The following is a 17,857-nucleotide window of genomic DNA, read 5'->3' as shown; positions in this document are numbered from 1 at the left end:
CCAAAGGCAGAGGCTTAACCCTCTGACATGGCATTCACTTTTTTTTTTTTTTAATTTGTCAGAGAGAGAGAGGGAGCTAGAGCGAGCACAGGCAGACAGAATGGCAGGCAGAGGCAGAGGGAGAAGCAGGCTCCCTGCTGAGCAAGGAGCCCAATGTGGGACTCGATCCCAGGATGCTGGGATCATGACCTGAGCCAAGGCAGCTGCTTAACCAACTGAGCCACCCAGGCGTCCCAGCATTCACTTTTAATATCTTATAATTTTATATGCCATTATACTCCAATAAGGCTGAATTAAAAAAAAATTAAAAGAATAAATACTAGGAAAATTTTGATTAAATTAAATTAAATTTAAATTCCAAGTTTTTGAATTTCTGGTAGAATTAGGACATGACTTTGGTCATGAACATTGTAATCATAACATCGACCCTCTCAGTAATACTGCTTGTAATGGTTCCGGCGTCTGTAGATGTCTGAGCTCAGGGGATCACCAGGTACCTGTGAAAGGCTGGATGTCTCCAGCCTCGCTCTTCATGGGTTTAGGTTCAGTATAAAAGACATCTGTGCTTGCATTGAGACTAAACTTCTGTATTATTTTGGTGGTGGAGGTGGGGAGTTGGAGGGCAAGGTCGGTTCTCTTCCGATCCACTTCTCCCACTGGCCCTTCTGTATGCATCTCCTCCTGTCTGATGAGGGCTTGCTTCTGACACAGACTTGCTGAAGTTGGGTGGGATGCTCCTCCTGTCCTTGCTGAAAGAATTCCAAAGGCTGACTGCAGGGCATTCCCAGGAGGCTTTCCTTGCTAGAGAAACACCCTTCTTTGCTCGTCTGGGAGGCTACGTGATGCCTTCTGTTTTGTGGCCAGCTCCTGGGAGAGACACACCGCCACTTGGGAGGACTCCGTGTAAGAACTCTAATAGCTGCTGAGTGCTCCACCGTGTCGCCCTGAGGATGGTGGTGGCCGCGGCAAAGAGGGACCTTAGCTCATTTATACCCCATCTTCCTGGCCACCGTCATTCCAGAATCGTCGCTCTAACTGAATCCAACCAGTTCAGTGCTTTCTGCTTAGTATAAATATGCAGGTAATATTTACGGTGTAGCCAAGTGTGGTGTTTAGATTGGGGTTTCTTTCTTGAACACATTTTTGTTTTTTCTTGAGTTTGTAAATGCTTCACCTTTGCATTTGCTTGGTTTTCTTTAAACATCTGACTGAGACTTCCCACATACCTCCAACTGCTTTAAGGAACTCCTCTTACACAACTTTCCACGTGAGCCGGTCCTGTCAGAATATTTCACCTGCCCCCTTCTTTCTCTCCTCCTGGAGCCCTCTGACTTCTGTGCCGTCTGGACTGGGAGGAGTAACACCTCCTTATAAAGACATTCAGACAATTACCTTACTTTCAATTCCTTCCCAACTCACAGCCTACATACTTCACAAAAACAAAACCACCTACCCACCTCACAAAACAAAACCAGCACCTGGTACCTTGTGCCTCTCAAAGTTAAGCTTCCGGAAGGCCCGTCTAGCTTACTCTCCCAGGTTCTTCCCTTCTGTATTTGTTTTTTTGTTTTTATTTTTGTTTATTTTTGGTGTGGGGTTTCTGAAACCCCCCTTGTTTTATCAAACATTCAGCTTGTAGCATTTGTATTGTGTTCCCCTCCATGATTTGAAGTGGTTTTTCAGCTGGGGAAATCTCTTTGTTTTGCCACTTAAACCTGGTTGTCTCCTAACCTGTAGCTCTCTCTAATCATTGACTGGATTCTGGTAACCAGATGGAGCAAGTAGTTCAGCCTAGATAGTCCACACCCGCTTCCTGCTTTCTTTTTCCTTTCTCACATTCTTCTTCATTATCTGACACAAATGAGAACATGGTTAGATTCTGTTTTGGTGTCTTCTCTAGTAAGTGATCTTTTTGTTCAAGTGAACATTTCACAGGCAAATCCAACACGTGTGCTCTGTGTTTTCTGAACTAAGCCCATCCCCTGAGTTAGGTTGTAAAGATAACGTGCCTCATTTTAGTTCTTCAAGGAAGAGAAAGCAAGAAGGATTTAGAGTGACCGGGAAGCCACAGAGATGATTACAGGGCCATGACCTAGTTAGTACCTCAAAAGAGAAGGTAGGAGTATTTACGTCGGAGAATCTGAAGCAGTGAGTGTCGTAATAAGAATGTTAAATATAAGAAAGTGTGATATGGAGGTGATGGTTCCCAGTTGTCCTTTCCAGGGTGAAAGGCTTCAAGGAGAAAATAGATAAAATCATCAGTAGACATATCAGTATATTGTACAAAGAAGAAATTTCAATATGGTCGAAAGATTGTTACTGGAATGAGCCTTCAAAGGATGGCCATCTTGAATAATGTTGCTTTTTTTTTTTTAAGATTTTATTATTTTTTCCATGAGAGATAACAGAGAGAGAGAGGCAGAGGCAGAGGGAGAAGCAGGCGCCCCGCAGAGCAGGGACCCCGATGCAGGACTCCATGCCAGGACCTTAGACCTGAGCTGAAGGCAGATGCTTAACCAACTGAACCACTCAGGCATCCTGAATAATTTTGCTTTGGTGTGTTTTTTAAATATAGATCTTATGTATTAGAGAGAGAGAGAGTCTGTGGAGGGAGGGGCAGAGACAGAGAATCTCAAGTAGTCTCCGGGCTGAGCGTGGGGCCTGACACAGGGCTGGATTTCACAACCAATAAGATCATGACCTGAGTGGAAACCAACATCAGACACTCAAATGACTGAGCCACCCAAGTGCCCCCCTTTGATGTGTTTCTAAAAGTTCTTAGCATAGAAGGGTTTTTTTTTGTTTTTTCTTCCCAATTTAGTTCATTCTCCCTTGAGAGGGTCCAGGCATGGGTAGTAGAATGGAATCTTCCCCCTTCACTCAGGCCTCCACTACTCACTAGTTGCTGGGTCAGGATCCTCATTTACTGCATTTACAGGCTAACTTCCAGGCCGCTGTGCTCTCGAGGACCAATGACTATGGCTCCAATGTTGGCTTCAGTGGGACAATTAAAAAAAATCATATGTACTAGTAAGATGAATAGAATATTTTAATTTTTATTCTTGCCCCGTGCTGAATTTGTTGGAGCTCCCCATTGCTCTTGCTTCAAATACTACATTTATGTAGAATCAAATGAGCTTCAACATAATCTTCAGTGAGAATCTCTCCATACTGGATGCTTTTCTGTTTTCTTCTTGAGCCATATGCCTTTGCCGTCTGCCCTCCTCTATCTTTTGTGGATTATCCCAAACCAGAGCGTGGGCTCCGGGTGGTTGGTGGGCATTTTCATCCCCTCCTTGTTTCTTGCTCATCCTTGCCTGTGTCGGGGCTCATCTCTTCCCAGCTGCCCAGCCTGTGTGCTGCTCTGTTTTTATCTTCGCCCAGCATTTCCTACTGCCTGGTAGGCAGGGCCGGTGTCCTTACTTGTTCTTTGGGATTTCCCACAATCAGTAGTCTGTGCTGAGTGAAAAATGGTATTTGAGGAAACGATATATAAATATGAGGAAGTACAGTCATTTGATGTACAGGCCAAGTAAATCCATAGTCACCACTTGACGGAGGACCCTGTGTTGTATTTCATAAAAGCTCCCCTCAGATTGCTACTTCTGAGGTTGTGGTACTGTGACGTAGCGCTGCAGCTAATCAGGGAAGGGGTCCTGTTTATTGCAGGCTGGATTTGGGGGGACAGTCTGCTGCCCAGATCTGCTCTCACCTTAGGATTTTGATATGTCCTTTTTGGGTTGAAATTTTCCTGTAGGAAAACTCCTCTGTCTTGCTGAGGAGCTATGCTTTCGGTAACCCAGGAAGAGAAAAGAAAACTGTAACCTGGCCGTGGTGCTTTTGACTCCCAAGTTTGAGTCCTGTTTGGTCTATGTTATGCAGCTTGGCATTGAAGCACTTGAGAAAACCCAGTATTTCAATCATTTTGCAGGTATAGAAATGGAAATCATAACAGTTTTTCATAGCTTATGCATTTGACAGTTTTTTGGGAATCAGTTTAGGGACATGCAGTAGGAGACTTCTAGAAACATACAGCTTTTGGCTTATAACTCTCCTCCTTAAGAATCTACCCTAGAGGGGCACCTGTGTGGGTCAGATGGTTAGGCATCTGCCGTAGGCTCAGGTCAAGATCCCAGGGTTCTGGCATCCAGCCTTGTGAGTCGGGGTCCTGGGATCAAGCCCCTCGTCAGGCTTCCTTGCTCAATGGGGATGGGGAGTCTACTTCTCCCTCTGCCCCACTCCCTGCTCATCTACGCTCTCTCTACTAAATAAATAAATACATAAATAAACAAAGGAATACATAAATAAATACAATTTAAAAAAAAAAGAATCTACCCTAAAGAAAGACTCAGAGGTATAGGCAAATCATTTTGAACAATTGCAAAAAATCAGAACCAAGCCAGCATTTCAACAACAAATAAATGTTGATCCTTATCGTGGAATGTTATGTAACAGCTTAAACTTGTTTTTGAACAACTTTCAGTAAGTTTTTCAGAAACAATAAGGAAAAATAAATAGTAAACAGAATGAAAGATAGCAGATGTTGTAGTACAGTCCCAACTATGTCAACAAATTTAAAATATACGTAATTAAAAGAATGGGATAAAGTATGCAAAAGTTTGAAATTGGAGGCTCCTGGGTGGCTCAGTGGGTTAAAGCCTCTGCCTTGGGCTCAGGTCATGATCCCAGGGTCCTGGGATCAAGCCCTGGATTGGGCTCTCTGCTCAGCAGGGAGCCTGCTTCCTCCTCTCTCTCTCTGCCTGCTTCTCTGAATACTTGTGATCTCTGTCAAATAAATAAATAAAATCTTTAAAAAAAAATGGTTTGATATTGGTCCGGTTTGGGTGGTGACATTTTGGGTGATTTTTCTTTTTTCTTCCTAGTTTTCTATAATTTTCAGTTTTTTATAATGTATCTATAATCAGGAAGGATTAAAGATGATTAAATTTTTAGTTAAAGTAGAAAAAGAATGGCCTTCTAGGCCTAATAATTCAAAAGAAGGAAAACTCATGGAAGTCCCAGGATTTAACTGGTTCTAAATCCAGTTTTGAAAAGGAATGTTTGATCCCAAGGTTTGTTTGGTTTTGTTTTACTTTTGCTCTTAGTCAAGGTGTGATTTATATGGTGCTAAAAGCCATGTGGTTAATGAGATTGTGTTCTAAGTCTTGTTATTTGTGAGGGGAGCATATATGGTCAAGGTGCAGCTTACTGTCTGTATAATTTAGTTATGAAGACTGACCTTTGGAGCCAGTCTCTGCCACCTGCTGGCTTTGGAACTCTGGCCAGGTTATGTAGACCCAGTTTCCTTGTCTGTAAGTTGGGATTGAGGGGGTCAGATGGGACGGTGCCTGGGAACGTCTGGCTCAATTCTGGCACATAGTAATCACTCAGATGATCTTATAGCTGTTATGGTAAATGATGACTGATAGAATTTACTCCTGAAGGAAGACTTCTCCCCAGTTTTTTTTCATAGCTAGTACTTAGGAGAGGTAGTATTTGTTCACTTACTGTTTTATTTTTAAGGATCTTACTTGAGAGAGAGAGAGAGTACGTGCACGCGTGTGCACAAGGGGATGGAGGGGCTGAGGGAGAGGCAGGCTCCTCGCTGAGCAGGGAGCTGGACTCCCCTGGACTCGGGGCTTGAGACCAGGACCTGAGCCAAAGGTAGGCAATTTATCGACCAAGCCACCCAGGTGCCCCAGGACAGGCAGTATTTAACATAATAGGGTTTTTGATTTAACACATCAGCAATACTCTGAAGATTGAATAAGGCAAAATCGATGTTCTGCTTCCCCTTTTATCCCTCTGAGGATGGACATGTTCCACACTTTTCTCCAAGCCTTGTGTAAGCATTAACACATACACAATGACTAGCTTTGCTTTGCTTTTGCTTGTGTATTACCCAACAACTTTTGCAACGAACCAGTAGGTATAGAATCTTTAATGGGTGTTACTCTGAGTTCATGGATTCAGATTTAACTGATTTTTTTTTTAGATTTTTTTATTAACTGATTTTTCATAACTGCTTAACAATACCCAAATAATGTGGCTATGCCAGGGTTAATTTGGTCGTAACTATTACAGATATTTAAGGTGTTTTTAGTCCCCCGTCTTCCATTACAGGCACTGTTTACTGCACCATCCTTATACATAATCCTTAAGACTCATCGCTTTCACTTCCCCAAAGTGACACTGCTGAGTCAGAGTATGCGTTAATTATAGGGCAGGGGGATTTGGGGTCCTAAAGGCTGTAGAAAGCGTTGTTGGTTCCTGGCCTTGCACAGTCTAGTTGAAGAATAGATAGGCGTTTCTTTTCCCAGGGACGTTTTTGCTTAGGTACAACGATTTCAGTAGACAGGGTTTATTTCCAGGGAGGTTGGAAATCCTTAACATTCTGAAACATAGGCATAAGTCAGGAGAGCAAAGGGAGCCTCTTGAAGTCGGTTTACTCTGTGTAGTGTTTGCTCTCTTTGTCAGATATGCATTTGTTAGAAATCGTACATGTTTAAGTTTCTCAGTTTTTAAGAGCTAAGAGTCCACCTTGAGAACCGAAGCACTTGACCTTTGCCCTCCTGCTGCTTCCTGTTCCCACACCCTGCAGGGCTGCAGGCATCCCCCGCCCAGGGAGAGAGCCGTCCCGCAGGTAGCATCTTGTCTCTAGAGGCCCCGGCTTGCTTAACGCGGACGCAGACAGCTGAGCACTTGCCGTCGTGAGGTCATCAACAGTAACAGGAATGTTAGTCTGCTAACAAATTGTTTCTACCACCGCCAAGTTGCTGTGCTGGAAGCAGGTGCCTCTTCTTTTTAGTGTCCCTGAGAGCTGCTTCGTATGCCATACGTTTTTCCAGGTACCCACTTAGGTGGTGTGTGTGTGTCTCGTAGGCAGGGGACAGAGAGAAGAAAGGACATTGCGACGGCCTTCCCGTGCGCGTGCATGCAGGTGCGTGGGTGGTCTACTAGCCTGTCGATGCCAACCTGTAGCCTGACCGCCTGGGTTCAGAAGCTTTGTTTTCTCCCATTAGTAATGAGCATTTGGTTACATCAGCTGGAATTATGCAACTCTGTACCAGCTGGCACCAGTTCCTACCTGTTTCCATTCTTCCTCCGCTCTGATTCAATGTCTTGGCGCTGGAGAAGTGATTGCATCCTAACACTTTGGGCCCCGCTGGCCTCTATTTCTCACTCACGGCAGCGGTCACTGGTGTCCGAAGTCCACCGAGCATCCTGTTACGGTTCCCAGTCACGGTTCCCCGTCCGGGAGACCTGTAGTTACTTGTTTTGCATTCGTGTTTTGTCTCCTTGCTGCGAGAACTTGCCTTATCCCTAAAAAAATTCGATAACCGTGGGCTTGTTGGAGGGTAATTCTTATTCTTGGGACACTTGGCAGTCTGGGTTTCCGTGGGCTTCCTGCAGTATTTGGTGACAGGAACAGCAAGGACAGTGACTGCGGACTGAGGAATAGAGCTCACCATCTTGATCTGCACTTTATCTATTACTAACGGTACTGACCCAGCAGCTCGGTGCCGGGGGGGGGGTGGGGGGGGGGCGGGGGTGCTTCGTGACCCACGGGGATACGAATGCAGAGACAGAGGTGGCCATGGAGCTGTGGTTCTGCAGCCTATAAGTGCCTCATGCAGGGAAGTTACCTCGCCACCTCTGGGTGGGCTTCACGGGGGTGGGGGGCAGAGAAGCCAGGGAAGCTGGACGCTGCATGCACTCGGAGAGAGTTGGCAGAGAGGCGTGGCTGCTGCATCTGTTTGGATAGGAAGTGACACGGGGAGTCCTCCCATCCGAAAGCCCTGGACATGTGAGCGAAGTTGAGGGAGCTCAGGCATGGACAGGAAGGAAACGGGAGAGGGAGGTGTGGAAAACTTTGCTAATGAGGGAGGTTCCTGGTGACAGCCTCTCACGAAGAGCCCCTCTCCCGATCAGCTTTGTCCCTCCAGGGTGCACATCCTGGAGGAGGGTGAAGCGCGTCGGAGGTATGTTTACCTTCAGCGAGTTTCTTTCGTTTTGACGAGTGAGTCATGTGAACAGGCTGGGAAGCCTCTTGGGTTGCTCCTGCGATTGTGTTTCTCAAATTGGTTTTGGAAGAGGTTATGTGTGGCGGGCCGGGATCACCCCTCTCTGCGGCACCGGCTGGAACCGTAGAAGGAAGGTTGTCTAGGTAAGAGGCACTGGGTTGGGGGGCGGAGGTATGGGAGGCTGTGACGGGGTGGGACCCTGATTCTGCTGCCGTGCCCTCTGCACAGAACATCCTGGGGCTCAGGTTGCATTTCTGCCATATCCCAATGGAGTCTCCTCTGGGTGAGCAGAGACAGACCGCAGACGGCATGGCGAAGCCCTCTTTACAGAATGTGGTTGTTGGCTATTGTCGTTGTTTTTATATTGTCAGGTCGTTTTCTAACCCCGTTCTGGGTATTTTTAGCATGGTTTTAGGGCTGAGTTAGAGCACAGGGTCAGATAGTGTCATCAGTAACTGTGTGGGCACAGTCTTAACCTCTCCTGCCTTGGTGCCCTAGTCTTAAAATGGGGGCGTTAGGAATAGCCATTTTCTAGGGCCATCGCAGGGGATGCTTAGCAGAATGCTTCCGTCATTGTATCTGCTCTAAAAATGGAGGTGCTCGGGCACCTGGGTGGCTCAGTTGGTTGGGTGACTGCCTGCGGGGTAGGTCATGATCCCGGAGTCCCAGGATCCAGTCCCACAACGGGCTCCCAGCTCCATGGGGAGTCGGCTTCTCACTCTGACTTTCTCCCCTCTCGTGCTCTCTCTCTCTCTCTCTCTCAAATAAATAAAATCTTCAAAAGAAAAAAAAAGTAAAAATGGAGGTGGTCATTATTGCCTTCTTAGTGTTCCGACCCTCGCAGGACTCTCCCATTCTGCTTCCTTCTGTGATGCGCTGTGACATTCCCGGGCGCCCATCACCGTGGGTACAGACCCTGACGGTGAACTGAACTGGATTGGGAGAGTGGCCGAGCCTTCGGGCTCTCAAAGAAGGGTGGAGTCTCTTAGGACAAAGCATTCGGGCGTGAATAGACAGGGAAAGCTCATCAGACAGGCCAGCCGAAGTCAGGTGTTCCGAGAAATAAGCGAGTTGCGCGGAAAGAATCCCTTCTCCTCTGCCTGGTTGTTCTTTGCATTTTATCCACCTTGTCAGATTTCCCTATAGAAAGAATTTTTCTCGTCATCTTTTAAAAATAGAATGCAGAACGATTGCTGTCAATTTGATGTAGTTACGTGCAAGCTTTTTTGGAAGGGCAAGAGGGGTTTGCATGGACGGAGAATTCTGACCCCTTTTTTCTGTAACGTAACCCCACAAGGTGGGCACTGTTTTCTGTTTTACCAGATTGCTTTATTAAGTACCATTTAAGAAATATTTCTTCATTAAAATAAAAACTTTTTTTTTAAAGATTTGATTTATTTATTTATCAGAGAGAGAGAGAGAGAGTGTGAGCCCAAGCAGGGAGTGTAGCAGACAGAGGGAGAAGCAGGCTCCCCGCTAAGCAGAGAGCCCGATATGGGGCTTGATCCCAGGACCCTGGGATCATGGCCTGAGCCTAAGGCAGACGCTTAACCAAGTGGGCCACCCAGGTGTCCGAAAACTTGACTTTTTAATATGGCATATTTCAAGCACATGCAAAACTGTAGGGAATATTATGAGCTCTGACCTCCTTGCCTACTACCCACAACACTGCCAACTCTCATGGCCGAAACCGCTTTATCTGTCCCCTCATACAGTCCCCACCCCTGTTTGTTTGTTTCGAGAGAGAAGGAGACCATGGGCACAGGAGCAGGGGACAGGGGTGGGTGGGCGGCAGTGGAGGGGCAGAGCCCGACAGGGTGCTCGATCTCACCACCCTGAGATTGTGACCTGAGCCAAAATCAAGAGGCAGATGCTTATTGACTGAGCCACCCAGATGCCCCCTGACCCCGTGTCCTGTTATTTTTAAGTCAATTCCAGACAACATAGTATTTTCTCTTCTGAATATTCAAGATATGCTTTGAATGCCTTAAAAGTTTCAGTAAAGTCAAAAATGAAAACTTTTATGTTTTGAGATCCTTCCTGTGGGAAGATCCTGTCTCTCTAGGGACTCAAAGCAGGGAATGGGGAGATGATTGTTTTTTTCAATGATGACTTGGGGGCTTTTTCAAACTCCTCGTCTCCCCAGGCTTTGCTCCCTCCCCACCCCCTTCCACATGCAGTTGAAAATAGAACTGGTTTGCTTTGTGTTAGAGCAGGAATAATCCATAGAGAACCACTGCTTAGGGGGCAGGTGATTCCAGAAGCTTTACCACTCAAGAGCCATATTTTTGTTGTTGTTGTTGTTGTTATTTTTAACCCCCATGCATGGGGTTTACAGGTGTGTTTGCTTACTGCCTTCCTAACCAAAGTATGCTGGATGTTAGTCGAGCCTGTTTACCACGGAGTGCATTCAGCACGGTCTCCCATGCTGTGGAATGCTTATTTTTATAGTTTACCTCTTTCATTGCCATTTTGTTCCCTGCCAACATACTTTTCTTTATCTCTCTCAAATCTGCTAAGGGCTAAGAAGCAAGGTATGTCAGGGTATCTAAAGTTAGAGTAAGTGAACTAAGAGGGCGGGTTTGTTGGTTTGTTCGTTTCTTGTGCAAAGTGTCTGTTGTTGGAATGAAGGACTCTGTGATGTGTGATGGCTTCGAGGATGTTCTGGCTCCGTTTCCCGGAGCCACTACCAGGGGCCTGCCTACATGTAGTTGAGCCACCTTTCGTGGAGGTCAGGTACCACTGAATGTGGGCCCTAGAGCAGGAATCTTTGTTCTAACCTCAGATACAGCTCCAGATTTGGACAAATTTTTCTCTGTCCGCCCCTGGATGTCTGCCCTGGATGTCTGCCGGTGAGTTAGATGGAGGGGGAGGAAGGAATTTAAAAATGGGACCATTCTGCTTTTGTTGTTCTAGCTATTTCCAACTCATAGGGGCTTGTGCTTTAAACCTTGTACCACGGTAAGTAAAATGGCTTCAAAGAATTCAAAATATGGCTGTACTTTGGGTGTTCTATCGCACTAAAATTTATAGAAGAAACCGACTGTGGTTTTTCACTGAACAGAACTACGTTTCTCTCTGCCCTTCTTCAAGGGGGAGTCAGAGAAGGCATCTCCCATAGTCCTTTTTTGCCCCGTGCACTCCTACCCTTTTTGAAAACTCTCCTTACAAAAATGACACAGTACTTTTCAAAACTGAGCCATGCCTCATGCAGGTTTATACACAGGATGGACTCATTGCGTCATTTTTTCCCTTCTCACACCCAGACCAGGGTTACATAGTTCTGTGAGGTGTGCTTGGGAGTTGTAATAATGTGGAATGCTGGAAAAATTCCAGAGACTGTTAGTAAATACAGAATGCAGCTGAACAGCAGTTAGCTTCTGTTCATGATTTCAGAACTCACCCCTAGGAAAAAAGCAGGGCAAGTATACATTATATAGGATGGGAAATAAAAGGGTGACTGTGTTTAAGATTTGGATTTTAATTTCTGCCTTTCCCCCGAAGATTGTGCCAGTAGTTCAGGAAAGGGCATTAAGCTGTATTTGGTTGATGTTCTAAAAGGTCTCTCCACTTCTTACCCATCATATCTAAAATTTGTTAGACCAGCCAACAGACTTCTTCCATATTATGAGAAAGCTGGCTTTACTTTATGTTTTCAAGTTGGCAGGTATTTTGTTGATATGTTTAGGGGGGAAAAAGAAAGGAGGAGATAAATCCACAGCTGATAGTGAAAAGATGGAAACTTCCGTATTCGATCTTTTAGGAAGCTGATTGGTCAGGAACGGGTTTTGGAAGTGACTTTGAAGTTTTCCTGTATGTTTTCTCCTACTGTAGCCTATTCTATAGAAGGCCTTTAAAGTGGAATGTTTACCGAGCAGATAGCCCTACAGCTTGCTCTTGGCAGTCAGGACACATTGAATCCTCTGTCACATCAGTCATTCCATTATAGTTTTTGCGTTGAACTTCCATGGGATGGGGCATCTCTCGGGTCTCGGAGACTACCCCCAACTTGAGACACATCAAGGGCTGGAAAAGGCGAACTTGGGTGGTGGGAATGTTCTTTTGGAAATCTGTGTTCAAATCTCCACCCCCACCCCCCACCCCACAAAGAACACCAGTGAGCTGAGTAGCTTCTCATCCCGCTTCTCCACGGTTTAGCCTCTCCTCAGGCCCCCAAAGTCAGACCTATCTCAGGCTCCAAATTCCTCAGGTGTCCCTTGAGGTCCCCCAGAGGCCTTTGCCCTAGCTTGGCCTCAAAAACTCAACTCTTTGAGGATTCATTCTTTCTTTCATCCTCATGACAAATACTTATTTAGCTTTCTGCCATGTCCAAAGGAGACTACAAATCTGAGTCTGAGGCAGATCCTTCCCTTCGGAATTCTCTTTGGGGAGCTGAGTCCTATCCAGACACCTCTCTCTGGTAAGGGACACTGTGATTCGCCATCAGCCATAGAGACGCGGCCATATGGAGTAAGACCGACAGCAATTTGGAATCAGTTTCCACCAGAAAAAAAAACAAAAACAAAAACCAAAAACTGGATGGTTAGCTTAACACAGGACACTAGACACACATTCTTGATGAAGATAGGAAGAAGGCTGCAGCCTCCTTACCTGCTTGGGACGGGTTCCGTACCGGAGTGTTTCTTCTACCGATTGATGCCGTTCTGCTCCAGGTGTCCGCGTTCAGGGGGTTTCAAGGTGGAGTGATGTGAGAACACAGGGTTCAGGTTTTTCACTTGGTCAGGTTCCCCGTGGACTTGTCCTACCTTCGTGTTCAACTCCCGTGATATTTGCTTTGCCTTTTTTTTTTCCCCTTAATTTAATGTAGGTGGTAAGGTACTCAAGCCCTTGTTTTCACAGCTGCCCTGCTAGCCTGTGAGCCACCCTGGCTCCCTGCACGCGGGGGAACCGGGAAGGGGATGCGTGTGCACCCACAGAAGCGTTTTCTCATTGACTTCTCACAAACCGGTGGGGGGTGGGGAATGACTTCACAGATGAGTAAACTGAGGCTGGGAGAGGTGAAGGCACTTGGCATTCGCCCAGGCAGGTTCTTTCAGGAAGGTTTGCACGTGTTCCGTTTGTTTCCTGTGCAAACTTGGGTCCTCGGAGAGGGCTTCCCTGCTCCACGGTCCTTCTTGCCTTCTGTCACGCAGGTACCCTTCCTCCTGGCAGCCTTCAGCGTGCACTTGCCAGCTGCTTCACGGACACAAAAACCCCGGGAGCCAGAGAGGGCAAACAGTTGGTGGCACTTTCCCTGTGATTTTTTTTGTTTTTTCACATTTGCTTCTTCTTTTTTTAATTTTTTTTTAAGATTTTACTTATTATTTGACAGAGAGAGACGTAGCGAGTGAGGGAACATAAAAAATGAAGGGTTCGAGTACCTTACCAACTACATTAAATGGAAAGGGAGAGGGAGAAACAGGCTTCCCACTGCGCTGACAGCCCAGTGCAGGACTCGATCCCAGGACCCTGTGATCATGACCTGAGCTGAAGGCAGCCGCTTAGTGACTGAGCCGCTCAGGCGCCCCACATTTGCTTCTTACTCCCAGCGACTCTGATTGAATTGGGTCTAACTCTTATCCAATGCTACCTTTCTCACTAAGGGACATCTTAGAAAAAGAGGACCAGCAGATAATGTTTTGAAGTTAGAATATGTTCCTGTGGTCTTAGGAAAAAAAAAAAATCACAAGTCAGCACTGTTAGTTTAACTATCTGTATTAACAACAGCAACAAAAAAAAATTCCTTCCATTAAACTCCATGAATGGGTCTCAGCAACCTTTGCAGCTTGGTATTATTTCCTGGGTATGTTCTTAAAGAGTAGGTAGAGAAAACTCTATCTTTCAAGTGACTTTATTTGTAAGGAAGCTTTCCATTAAAAAAGAAGAAGAAGAAGAAGAAGAAACAAATCTTACAGTAAGTAGAATGATGACCCCCTAATTTGATCTCTTTTGAAAACCCAGTTTTTTCCCAGGAAAATCGAAAGCATCTTAAACATGTGACCTTTTGGGGAGAATATGGCGCTTAGTACCAGGTTTGATAACGTTTTTTGTGTGCGACAGTAAATATGAGGATGCCCCAAAGAACCACATGGGCAAAGTCATTCGATGCCAAGAGCGAGACTGTTTAGCCAGGAGGACTTGCTTGTTACAGATTTCACATCCCATCTACTGTCTGGTGGTGTATCTTAATCCTTGCTCCCTCTGGCTCTCAAGGACAAAGCAGAGGAATTAGGCTTAAAATACAGAAGGTGCTGGGTTACAGGTGATGAAGAACCCTGTGCCTGTATAAATGGTTACAAGATGGGGTCGTGATACGTGTGCTTGGATTCCTTGAGCACTAAACATGGCGGATAATTCATAGACTATTAAGATGGTAAAACTGAAAGGGGCGAAGAGGTCATCTTCTTGAACCCTATCCTTACAGAGGAGGGTCCCATAGATTGTTTACTTGAAATCAGTTGAGTGGAGCCCATTCTAGAGGTGAGGGGTGTCTTAACTGAGCTCCTGGAAGCCCTTCCCAGGGTTATAGCTCTATGACGATACAAATCCTGGGTGTAAATGCCACGAACTTTTTATTTAGGTGAAAGATGTGAGTGTGAAACGTGGAGAGAACATGTCTCTGGCTCTGGAGGAGTTTAGAGTCAAACGTGCTAACACTTCTTTTTTTCTTTTTTTAAATTTTATTTTATTTTTTTTCAGTGTTCCAAAATTAATTGTTATGCACCACACCAAGTGCTTCTGCAATACGTGCCCTTCTTAATGCCCACCACCAGGCTCACCCATCCCCCCCACCCCCCTCCCCTCCAAAACCCTCTGTTTCTCAGAGTCCACAGTCTCTCATGGTTTGTCTCCCCCTCCGATTTCCCCCAGCTCACTTCTTTCCATCTCCCCGTCCTCCGTGTTTTTCCTTATGCTCCACAAGTAAGTGAAACCATATGATAATTGACTCTCTCTGCTTGACTTATTTCACTCAGCATAACCTCCTCCAGTCCTGTCCATGTTGATACAAAAGTTGGGTATTCATCCTTTCTGATGGAGGCATAATATTCCATTGTATATATGGACCATATCTTCCTTATCCATTCGTCTGCTGAAGGGCATCTTGGTTCTTTCCACAGTTTGGTGACTATGGCCATTGCTGAAATGGACATTGGGGTACAGATGGCCCTTCTTTTCTTTACATCTGTATCTTTGGGGTAAATACCCAGTAGTGCAATTGCAGGGTCATAGGGTAGCTCTATTTTTAATTTCTTAGGGAATCTCCACACTGTTAACACAGGTTTGATTGGTATGTTAAAATACGCAGAAATGATGTGGGAGTTCAGACAAAGAAAAAATACTTTGATGGGAGGGATCAGAGAAATCTATTGAAAGAGGCAGCTGCATTTCAATGGAGCGGTAAGGACTATGCTTAGTACCGGCATTGAGGGTTGCCTTTTTTTTTTTTTTTTAATCTTTTGACTATGAACATTTTTAGGTATGCAGAAAAGCCGAAAGAACAGTGCAGTGAATACCTACCTGTACACCCACCATCTCGATTCAGCAACTCTTAATGTTTTGTCATATTTGTTCAACTCTGAATTTGTATATATATGTATTTTTTTTTTAAGCCATTGGTGAGTCAATTGCAGATATTATGACATTTTTACCCCAGATGTATCCTTTGGCATCTCCTGAATCATTCTGTTAGGTGAGCACAATTCTGCTATCAAAAATGGAAGAAAATGATCAGTAATATATTAATGTCATCTAATTTCTATTCCTATTTCAGATTTCCCTAATTGCATCATGTCTTTTATAGCTCTTTTTTTAAACCTGGATTTGATTAAATTCACACATTGCGTTTTGTTTTTAGGAGTCCTAAATCTTTTACCCAAGGGTTTCCCCCCCCACCTCCATTCAGTATTTCTATTTCACAATACTGACTTTTCAAACAAGTTTTCTTATAACTTTTTTCTTGATACCTTACCTGGCAAGTTTCTTACAAATTGAAGATTAAGATCGTTTTAAAAATCTTTACAACAGATACTTTCTAGGAGATATATCGCCAGGTTGTCAGGTGTTGCTTCTGACCTACCATTTTTAGTAGCTAACATATTTAAAATATGCTGATCTTTATTTGCAAAAATAATATAAGGCCATTGCAAAATGTTACAACTATTTAGAAATGTATACAGTATAGAGGGTTCTGTTTAATGTCACCTCTGCTAGCTAGTCCTTGTTCATCCTTTTAGTGAACTTACATTCTTTCCCATTACTTTGCATGTTCTCGTTTATTATAAAAATTGGAATCATCTTTATTTTGTGCACATTTACTTTTTATTTCACTAACTGTGCGTTATGGATGGCGTCCTGTAGAATATACAGCAGGGATTGTTTTTAATAGTGGCTGGGATCAGTGTGTACCCAGCCAGCTACATTCTTTCATAGGTGTTTAAGGTGAGACACACCCAAATATAAAGCACCTGGCCCAGGACTAGAAATGTGGCCTGTGCCCACAGAGCAAATATTTTTCTTTGAGGCTCCCTGGTTAATATACGAGTTAAATCTCGGGGTCTTTGCTTCAACGAATGAGGCAATGAATGTGTGAGTTGTCAACTCTAAAGGGCTCTGTATTTGGATTCCGGCTCTCTCTCTTTTTTGCTTTTTTGGGTGGGTCCCTACATCGTCTTTCCTGCAACTCTCAGATATTCAGGTTGGCTGCCTTAGAGGTAAACATGACAGTCTGCCAACCCAAAGTGATTTAGAAACGTTAATAGATTTTACCAAGCCCCAGTCTCTAGCATGTGTATTTTAAGCCATCATAAAACATACCTGTCATGCTAAGGAATGTGCCGGAGGGCAGGCATCAAAGACTGGCCGAGGGAGTCTGGGGAGTGTGTTTTGCAGTGTTGTAGGGTTGTGCCCTGACAACCTTGGTAAGGCCTTGGGTTCTGGCAGGGAGTGGTTTCTAAATATTAAAGCCACTTTATTTATTAATTCAGGAATTTCTCTAGGTAGTTATCCTTATTTGCCCATCTAAGTGTCCAGGGGCTCAGAGGTAATTCTGTGGACAAAGAGGGTGAAGACAGGCTGAGCTGAATCTGCTTGAGTTAGGGAATCAACAGAGCAATCACATGAGCAAGAGACTGTCTTTCGAGCTCAATGGAGAAGGGAGAGTGGAACAGAAAGACGCTCTGGACATTCCTGACTTCTTTGGAAGATAGTGGAGCGTAGCTGGCTCGGGGTGGACCGGTAAATCCACTTTTGTTGTTATTGGTTTATTCTCGTGTTCTCCATGGCAGTTGTGTTGTCAGTCAACTTTGGTGGGACATCAGGCTGTCAGTACATCTCATCATTAGTCAACTTGGTGACCAGGCTTCTGCATCAAGCGTTTTGTTAGAGAACAAAATGAAGGTCCGGGGGTTCCACCCACAGAACTGTCTGGTGAAGAAAAACATCAAGAATCGTGATACTAAATACACAAAAAGGTTCATGTATTTGAAACTTTTTAAAATGTTTTCTATCCTCCATTCTAAGTTTATAAAGTAAATTAGAAGGTAAAGACAATAACAGAATAAGTATTAAAATAAAAACAAGGACACCTGTTAATGAAAAGGAGGCAGTGTTGCAAAGAGGGAGGAGGAACAAGATAAGACCCCAAGTTCAGGATCAGCGAGTCACTGATTCTTTCTTCTGTGAAAGGGGGGGGGGGTCCTAAAATCTACACCACCGGGTTGTTAGTGAGATCAGAACGAGATAATCTATTTAGAAGTTCAACAGCGCTCAGATTCCACTCCTACTGCTTTCCTGAGTGGCCGGGATGGTGCCGTGAAGTTTAAGTTGCACAGACA

At 44.7% G+C, this 17,857-nt stretch overlaps 1 protein-coding gene across 2 annotated transcripts in view; it reads left to right on the top strand.

The window, feature by feature from the left end:
• The window catches only part of PTPN14 (protein tyrosine phosphatase non-receptor type 14), a 161,641-nt gene that overhangs the window by 50,414 nt on the left and 93,370 nt on the right, over positions 1 to 17,857 (top strand). The window contains exon 1 of one of the 2 annotated variants that reach the window (XM_044267195.1): positions 7,819 to 8,167. The exons of the other annotated variant lie outside the window; for it this stretch is intronic. The gene's annotated coding sequence lies outside the window, so the exon portion shown is untranslated. Of the gene's footprint in view, positions 1 to 7,818; positions 8,168 to 17,857 lie in introns of those variants that run through there. 2 annotated transcript variants of the gene reach the window in all.

Source organism: Neovison vison, chromosome 10 (assembly GCF_020171115.1).
Source record: "Neovison vison isolate M4711 chromosome 10, ASM_NN_V1, whole genome shotgun sequence".
In the NCBI taxonomy this organism is placed as follows: Eukaryota; Metazoa; Chordata; class Mammalia; order Carnivora; family Mustelidae; genus Neogale; species Neogale vison.
The sequence above is the reverse complement of the archived record's forward strand: the minus strand, read 5'-3'. Positions and strand labels throughout refer to the sequence as shown.